Source organism: Chionomys nivalis, chromosome 16, assembly GCF_950005125.1.
Source record: "Chionomys nivalis chromosome 16, mChiNiv1.1, whole genome shotgun sequence".
In the NCBI taxonomy this organism is placed as follows: domain Eukaryota; kingdom Metazoa; phylum Chordata; class Mammalia; order Rodentia; family Cricetidae; genus Chionomys; species Chionomys nivalis.
The window spans coordinates 3,573,063-3,582,474 of NC_080101.1; positions in this window are offsets into that span (position 1 = coordinate 3,573,063).

The following is a 9,412-nucleotide window of genomic DNA, read 5'->3' on the forward strand; positions in this document are numbered from 1 at the left end:
AGAGTTTGATTTTTATTTTTTTGGTTTTATTTTATTTTTAAGTTTTTGGTCAGGAGACACTTATCTGTGCAAGGAAAATTGCTGCAATGAGAATTTGGTTCATTTCCTGTGAGGAGAACTAGGAAAAGAAGTTATGAAAATATACGCACATTTTTCCTAGATCAGTGGTTCTTACAGTATGATTTTCACTCAACACCATCCAGCAGATTATCTGGCGCCGTCCTTGGACCACTGACCGGAAGCTGTGAGGATTACCAGGTCGTTCCTGTGGCCATCGCCTTCTGCATGATTTGTCTGTGTATTTGACTTTGAGAACCACAAATGGGTGGAGTTTATAGGAAACCTAATCATAATTTTATGCTTAAATTCCCTTAAAAATCACATTATTTTATGTACCTCTTTGATGGTTCACCTGCCAGAGGGCAGAGTGGAGCTGCTTCTGCTCTTATCCTATGCTACTTCCTTGTGAGGCCGTCCTGAGTTCAGTTCAGGCCCACTCCTTTGTGCATCCAAGTCAGCTCTGGTATAATTAATTGGCAAGTGAGATTCATGGAGCACAGCAAAGGCTTTCAGATCCAAAGAACAAGTCCCAGGTTCCACACAAACGAAGTTACTTCAAGGTGAGATCGAAAATGCTCCATTAAACAAGAATGTACCTTAAACAAAAATAAACTGGGCACAACACAGGGCTCACTAAACACGAGTCACCAGAAACACAATATATATTGAGAGAAAATATTGAGAGAAAAATCACTCAGCAAACTGTATTTGATTAGGGAAGTACTTTTTACCCAGTTTAGACTGTTTATACATGGTCTGTTTATCATTCCAGTCCTGTGACTTCAGCCATAACTCTTCATCTTGGTCCTGAATAGAAAACTCTGTCTACCCATCCATCTATACTGTTTATTCAACAAACGGTTCGGGTATTTTCTTGAGGTTCAGGTGCCACACGGGTGGGCATGGGCTCACCCTTCCACCCCTGCTGCTGGGTTTAATTCATATGTGAAGTCAGCACAACCGTGCCTCTCCTCACCATTCCACGGCATCTGTCCTTATCGGGACCGACTTCCTCTGGTCCCCCTGCTTCTCTCAGAGGCTGTTTGCGCCTGCAGATTTGGGCTCCACTAAGCACCTGTCTCCTTGAAATTACAGCCTTAGATTAATCCTTACCCCCACTCATTTAATTAAACTATTTTCTGTGCTTTTCATTAAAAACCGGTGTTCTGTGAAATTCTTGGTCATGTTTCTTCTCTCCAAGCACCTTTTGTTTAATGAATGAATCCACCGACTCCTACCCAATCAGTTACTTTCGCTCACGGCAATAGGGCTGTCAGTGACTCGTTTTCTTTACTTTTGACCTGTATTTCCAAGTCCTTTAGTTTCAACATACCTAAGAGGAGCAGAAGTTCTTCTATACAGTCTGTTCTTTTTCTATTTATTAATTGATTAAATGAATATTTGCTAAGGGACACTATCTACCAGGCCCTGTAGTTCTGTGTTCTAAATCTGCGACAGTGGACAAGACCATTCTCTTTGCCCTCACAGAGATGTCTGTCTAATAGAGGCAAACGAGAAACAATTTGCAAACAATATGATAAATAAAATAGGATTTGGAAGATAGACAATGATGAGAATAATATTTACGTGCGAATATTTATCATTGATCTGAAAGGAATAAAGCAGAGAGCCCTAGAGACATCATAAGGAACAAATGGTTGAGAATATGGAAGGCTAACAGCCCTGCCCAGAATCTACTGGAAATCAACAAATAATGATATCATTGTTCTGACATCATATTTCTGACATCATGGTTCTAATATAGAGCTATGCAGTGCTAATGGATGCATAATCAAGAATCAATCGTTACCATGGGAACAACACTGGGGAAGGATCACCTGCACCTGTTTTATGGGCCACCCAAGGCTCTGAACCACTAATTAAATCAAGAACTTCTTATTCCCCATGGGCCCGATGCATGCAAGGGTGATGTGTCTTCTTGACAATTGTAATACATTAGAAGTGCTGTTGGGATTTGAAACACCGCAAAATGTTTTTATTTTCCAACATTTATGGCCAGGCTTTATCTAAAGTTGAAGCAACTAGAACATTAAAAGTTTGCAAATTATTTGGATTCTTTCCCCCCTTTATCTTTCTCATGGATAATCTCTAGGATTTCCATTTTCACTTGAATTTACCTCAGAAGGAGAATAAAAATGAGAATGAAGTCTCTTTCATTGCTTGCTGCAAGTCCTATCACCTGTGTTTTGGGAAAGTAGCTTCAAACAGAAGTCTATTGCGTGTGTCAATTTCTCTAGTGACTAGAAGGAATTCAATACCATTTTTTGCATATATATTTGTATATATAACTAGACATGAATTTTCTCTACTTAACCGGTCAATCCTGTCCTTTCTGTCTTTTTGCTTCCTTGTACTAGCCCTCTGTCTTCTCCTTTTCCTCCCTCTTTTCATCTTTCCTTCCTTTGAGACAGGGTCTCACTATGTGGTCTAGGATGAGTTCACATTCAAGATCCCAGACCACTGAGACAGCTTAGTGTGTACTGATGCCTACAGCCAAGCCCCATCCTGTGTGTGTGCCCTTCATGTGCTCTTGGTAGCCTGTGTGCTCAGAAACAAACAAACCTAACTCAAGACTCTCCTGCCTCAGCAGCCTTAGGTGTGGTGACCAAAATCACTGGTTATGTTCAGCATGTCTACATGTTTACGAAATAGTATACAAAGATTCGGAGATCAAAGACCCAATTAATTTGATGAAAGTATTATTTTTCTATAATCAAAGCAATAACCCATTGAGGGTATTAACTGGAAATTTTTATGTATAAACACTGTCTTGTACTAATATATTTATTAAACTGGAGATTTCATTTCAAGCTAAAGAAGCATTAATGAAGATAGATTTCTTTTTGCCTCTTGATAAAGCTTGTAAAAGCTATAAAATAATAATTGCAAATATTCTTGGTATGTCTTGCTAAAATACCTCTTTGTATGGACCTTGTCTAGGGTATTTTTTCTGTGAGAAAAATAAATGACCAGAAGTTATTTGGTGTTGCTAAATAGCTTCCGTTTCTTGGCTCAGAGAAAGTCCCAGGGTAGTTTACCCTTCAAACCCACCACTGGAACACTGGGGGCCACATCAGGCCACAGGACTCTCAGTGTGAAAGGCCCACGTTGAAAAAATAACCTTGGGGCTGAAGAAATGGCTCAGAGGTCCCAGCACCCACAGGGCAGCTCACAGCTCTCACTGTAGTTCCAGAGGACCCAGCACCCTCACAGACTTAAATGTAGGCAAAACACCCGTGCGCACAATGCTCCCCCACAAAAAAAATAACCTTGAGGGTCCTGCCATAGAGGGATGGATGGAGGGCCGCCGAGGGATCAGAACACATGGGGAGTTGCACACGGAGGGAGGGAGAGGGGCCTGAGCAGCACTGTAGACTCAAGGTGAAGAGCAGAGGACAAATTGTGGGTTTCCAGCCAGAGCAGGCACAGACCTGCTCACAAGGGCATCTTAAGGGACGTTCCCTTTTATTTCTGTGGGCTGGTAAATGTTTAGGGAGAGGAAGGAAGGAAGTGCACTTGGGAGTGGTGAAACCGAGTAGCCACCTTTCTTCTAGTAAAGTTGGACAAAGCTTTCTTCTGCTCACTGTAGTTATAATAAAGGCTGTCATTTCTTTGTGGCATAACCAATGAAATTAGCCGTTGCGTGTGGCTGGCTTTATCGTTGTATATTGAAGACAAATGTGTTACAAGACATTAAAATTGTTCGAATAACATGCATTTATTAAGTAATACTGGCTTTAGGAATTTAAAGGACATCCTCTTCTGAAGTGTTTCTAGTTTGTGCCAACAATTCTACCTCCAAGAAATATATATTGATAACTCCATAGGGAAGATGTTACCCTAACGAGGATGTGGAGGTGCTTCGCACTGTCAGAAGAGCTTTTCTCTGTTCAAAACCAAGACTCCCACTCTGTCTCCCTTGGCTCGTATCTGTCAGGTGTACATGTTTCAGAATGCAGTATGCCCTGCCTGGACTGATGTCAGTCTCAGTCAGCTTCCCCACATTCTTCAGCAAGCCCTCCCAGGCACTGTGTTAAAACCATAGGTCCCACCTGCAAACTCCGAAGTCCTTCCCTTCTGTTTCCCTGTTCCTTTTCACCTTCTACATCACTCTGTAATTCGTCAGTCCACCAACACAATTTAATTGAAACTATTTATATATTTAGACCCATATATTTATATGAAATTTTGGTAAATTTAAAATAATTCCTTATGATGTTTTCATACATGCTCACTGTTAATGATTCTAACACTTTTAAAAATGACCAAGCTTGGTCATATCTATCCCACAACACCCTTTTCTTATTCTCCCCCCGCCCAGGATTTTTTCAGCAAGTGTCTTCTATATCTTCATGTCACCTTCTATGCTTTCCTTTATCACCCACTGAGTCTAACTAATGCTGTGTGTATGTGTTTGCATGTTTTTACGTGTATTTATGTGCATGTGCATATGTGTGTTTGTATGTCTATTTGTGTGCATGTATATATGTGTGTATGCATGTGAATTTTAAGCTTTTTTGTGAAGGAGATCATGTTTGATGGCAGTTTCATTGCCTCTCAAGGTTGCCTTTGGTAGTGAAACCATTTTCATATTATTAATTCTGCATATCTGTGAGTGTGGGATCTGCAAAATTAATATTATTCTTAGTATCATTTGTTTCTTTTTACAGTTTTAAAGATTTTTATTATAGAATTCCTTGATTTCATTGACGCAGATTATACCAAGGTAATTTAAAAAGTGCTGTGAATGGCATTGTCTTCTTGATTTAACATATTGATTAATGATATCTAGAAAAGCTATTGACTTGTAAATGTCAATTTTGTATCCTTCTTTGATGAAAGTATTTACCAGTTCTAAGAATCTTTCTTGTGACGTCTGCTAGGTTGCTATTTGACTTTGCCACTGAAATGTTTTCCCTCTTCTCCACTTGACAGCAGAGCTACTCCTGAACTAGCCCCATTTGCAGAGATTCCAGCTCTCTATGCGTGGTTGTCACCGACCATTGGTTTTCCAATAAATCTTATTTTGAAGCCTGTGGAAGTAACTTTGAGACTTTTCCTTGCTCCCTTTCCATAGTTCAGCAAGTGTGTAACTAACTAGAGTTCAATGATTTTCTCCATTGTCTTTCTTACATTTGTGTGCTTGCACTCCTAACCCTCCATGGCTTTCACAGATGAAGTCTGAAGCTCTCATTTGGGTGGGCAGTATTATCACTACCTTGGAATTGTCTCTCACCGCTCTTTATGCGTTCCACAAGTACAGATGCATAGACCATATTTTTATTATTCTAAAAATATTTTGGTTGATCTGAAGTCTAAATTTCTTAATATGCCTGTTCTTGCAGATCTCTGGTCTGCCTCCTGCCACTCTTTCTTCATGGCCCCGTTTATGGAGTCACATTCTGCATCAGTCGTGTTTCTGTGACTAAGTCCATGACAAGAAGCACATGAGAGGAGAATTGGTTAGCTTGGCTTACAGTTCAGAGATTCATCATAGCAGGGAGTGTGCAGAGCCATGAGCATCTGAGGTCAGGAAGCAGAAAGTGGACAGGAAATGGAGCTGGGCTGTGACATTTGAAGGTCTGCTCCACTTCTTCAGTAAGGCTTCACCTCCTAAATACTCTCCAAGCTACCAAAGCGCATCATCTTTGGGGAACAATGGTTTAAAGACATATAAGCCTGTATGGGACATTTCCCACTCAAATCACACCATCCCTTCTGGGTCCTGAAATTTCCACGCAGTTCTCACTGGAGTTGTCAGCTCCGTGGAGCGTTGTTTCTTCCTGCTCATTCCTGACATCCTTTTCTCTGCTTACTGCAATGGGGCCATAAACATTTCCCTAACCTCTCTGGGCTTGTCTCTGTCACCTCTGCATCTGTGGCACAGAATATCTTTTCTGAGATAGTTATTGTAAAGATTAAGGGAATAGATACACGATCCTGTCTCTGGGAGTGTCTTGGATTTCTAGAAGCTTATACTAGTTGATTTATAATGAATACTAAGAAGAGGAAAAACTTATCTTAACAGCAACACAGGGAGAGATAATAGAGGGGAGAATGTAAGCAAAGAGGAAAAGAGCCAACAATATTTCCATGAGTGACGTAAATGACAGCTGAGATGATACTGGTAGAAATTGAGCATGGGGGATAAATTCAAGGGACCATATTTTAGAAGCAATGGCATGAATGATTATCTAAGAGAAATAAAACATACCATTGACGATAGGTGCCACATAGTTTGGTAAAGGGTTCAGAAATAGATTGGCTTTGGTGGGACATGTAGAGTTAGTTTTAGATATGAAAAATTAAGGATGCTAGTAGGATATTGTTGGAAACAACCATTAGTGCACCCTAATTCTTTTTCTTTTTCACTGCTAGGCAGGAACTGGAGACCAGAGAAGCATCTGGTACCACCAGCACCACGGACTTCTCAAATTTAATTAAAATTTTTTAGTCATATAGTATTGGGGCTTTGCATCATCTTTTTACAAAATTAGGCATATTTAATCATCATCAGCTATGTTGCATAATTTTGTTACAGAGTATAACAAAATTATCTAAGATTTCCAAGCTGAGAAATTATTTTCAGACTAGAATTACTCATTAGGAGAAATAAATTGATCTCGAGTTAATTTGGTTTCTCTGAATGCATTTTAAATGCTGGACAATGAACAGACTGACACCTATCTGTTGAAAATATTTATAGAACCAAATGTTTTGAATATGTGCATTTTAGGGTCTAATTATTCTAATCAAAAGAATATGTTCTTTTTTAGTTTCTTGAATATGACAGTTTGTATTAGGAGAAAGAGTGATGATTCATTTACTCTTGGCATAGTTATTTATGTCAACTCAGTTTGTTATGAAATAGACAACAGGTATTTTACATTGGTTAAAAACTACTTTTTCACAAAAGGGGATATTCCTTGTTTCAAATGTTCTTTTTCATGATGTCATACCATCCTTTCTGCTCACCGTGTTGAATTTTCTAGGCGAATGCCGTGCGATCATTAATTTTGGGTGAACATGTTTTACTAGTCCTGAGAATCATTAAAGAAACCAAGGTAAGCTGAGCCACTTGTGGTGGTGCACCTTTTATCCCAGTCCTTGGGAGGCAGAGGCAGGCAGGTCTCGGAGAGTTCAGGGCCAGCCTGGTCTACAGAGTGAGTTCCAGGTACCAAAATGCTTGAAGAAACCCTGTCTCGCAAAACAAACAAACAAAAAAGCAAAGCAACACCCCCCCCCAAACAACAACAAAAAATAAAATAGAAAGAAAGAAAGGAAGGAAGAAAGAAAGGAAGAAAGGAAGGAAGAAAGGAAGAAAGAAAGAAAGAAAGAAAGAAAGAAAGAAAGAAAGAAAGAAGGAAAGAAGGAAAGAAGGAAGGAAGGAAAGGGCCGGGCGGTGGTGGCGCACACCTTTAATCCCAGCACTCGGGAGGCAGAGGCAGGTGGATCTCTGTGAGTTCGAGGCCAGCCTGGTCTACAAGAGCTAGTTCTAGGAGAGGAACCAAAAGCTACGGAGAAACCGTGTCTCGAAAAATCCCCCCCCCCAAAAAAAAAAGAAAGAAAGAAAAGAAAGAAAGAAAGAAAGAAAGAAAGAAAGAAAGAAAGAAAGGAAGGAAAGGAAGGGAAGAAGAGAAATCGGGAAGCACAGAGGGTCAGCATGCTCGAGGAAGCAAGCGCCTGGAAGAGCCGGTGAAGACGCTGCCAGCCTGCTTTGTTGGCCTGTCCTGAGAAGCGTGCGTCTGCTGACGAGACATGCACGTGTCTCCAAGAAGTACATGAGAGAGGCAGGCACTCCTGTGCCAGAAGACTCCGAGAAGCTTCATTCTGAATGAAATGCTCATGTTTTTTTAAAGGAAAAAAATCATTTAGAGAATACTGATGATTTTGCGAGGTGGGACTCTTTAGTTGTGTGATTCCAAGAAAACCGGCCATTACCAGCAAATTACGGCTTGGCAGTTCTAGGCCAAGAATGCTGCTTGGTGTTCTCGGGGAGGAACTGAAGTATATTGTGAATGAGTCCAAGTTGTTGGAGAGGACCTGGGGTTTGCAAGCTATTTCCTCAGTCTGGTCTGGTTTTATTTAATTAAAAATGCTTCTTTTGCTATCCCGGAGGGACTCTAATGAAGAAAAACCATCAAACAGAGGCTAATTCATTTCAGCCTCGTTAGGATTCATCAAATGCTTCTTGCAGTAACTCAACACGGGATGAGCCCAGAAGGGAGGACAGGAATCGTCCAGGGGAAATGGCGGTTATGAGAGAGTGTGAAAGGATAGTAGGCAGCTCCCCCTTGGGGCATGGGGTTGAGCACCCTGAAACCCTTGGTCTTTCCCCCTTTCTGCTAATGTGTTCCTGGAATTTCAAAGGCAAAGCAACCTTCCCCGAATCACAGCACATGCCGGTAGCAAAGCAGAAGCCTCCCATTTGGCGTTCTGGGATGTAATGAGTTCCCGGGGCACCACAGCTCTTTGAGCCATTATCGTCATCTCAGAAGTACTGTTACAGCGCCCGATCTTTCCAAAGAGCTTGCCCTCCTCTAGCCTAACTCTTCCCTTTTCCATCAGTCAAGGATAAATTCTTACAAACAACTTCTTATTTAAATACACGAAAAACCACACAATGAGAATGGATTTAATGGTGATTTGCTATAAATTTTGGATTTTCTTTCATGGATGTTTAATCTACTTTAATTTTGTGTCCTTCAATGCAATCTGCAGTTCTCCAAAAGTTCTCATAATTGTTCTTTCTCTCCAAAAAATGACGTCTAACTCACACGGACTTTTCCTTTGGAGCTCATGAAATCCATGACTTCATATGCTTTAATGAGACCTGCTGCCAATGAGGCAAACTTTCCTCTGAAATGGTTTCTCAAAGTGTCAAGCCCGCTATTTTTAGGATGGACTTTGAAAAGCTCCACTGACTGATGGGCTTCTGTGTTAGGGGCCTCTCTGTGTCCATGTGTCCTTGTGTGTCCGTCCATTCTGTAACCCTGCCGTCGTGTTCTGTGCAAGTGCTGCACAGATCTGTCAGTGATGGGCACCCACTTTCACCTCCTTTTCAGATTCGTCAAACACCACGCTCTTTCTCAAGCCTCACGAGGGAACAGAGACATTAAGTTTTGAAACGTTGAATGCTCTTCAAGGAAACAGCCAAACCTGAATGAGAAGTGTGTTTTATTTTCTCAGCTGGGAAATGATCATGTTTGAAAGCAGTCTTCCACTCAGTGACTAGACGTGTTGACATTGCTAAGCAGCAATTGTGCCGCTTCTCAATTCTTTCCCCAGATATATTCTTCCTGAAGCTCACTCTGATGGAGCCATTATTTTC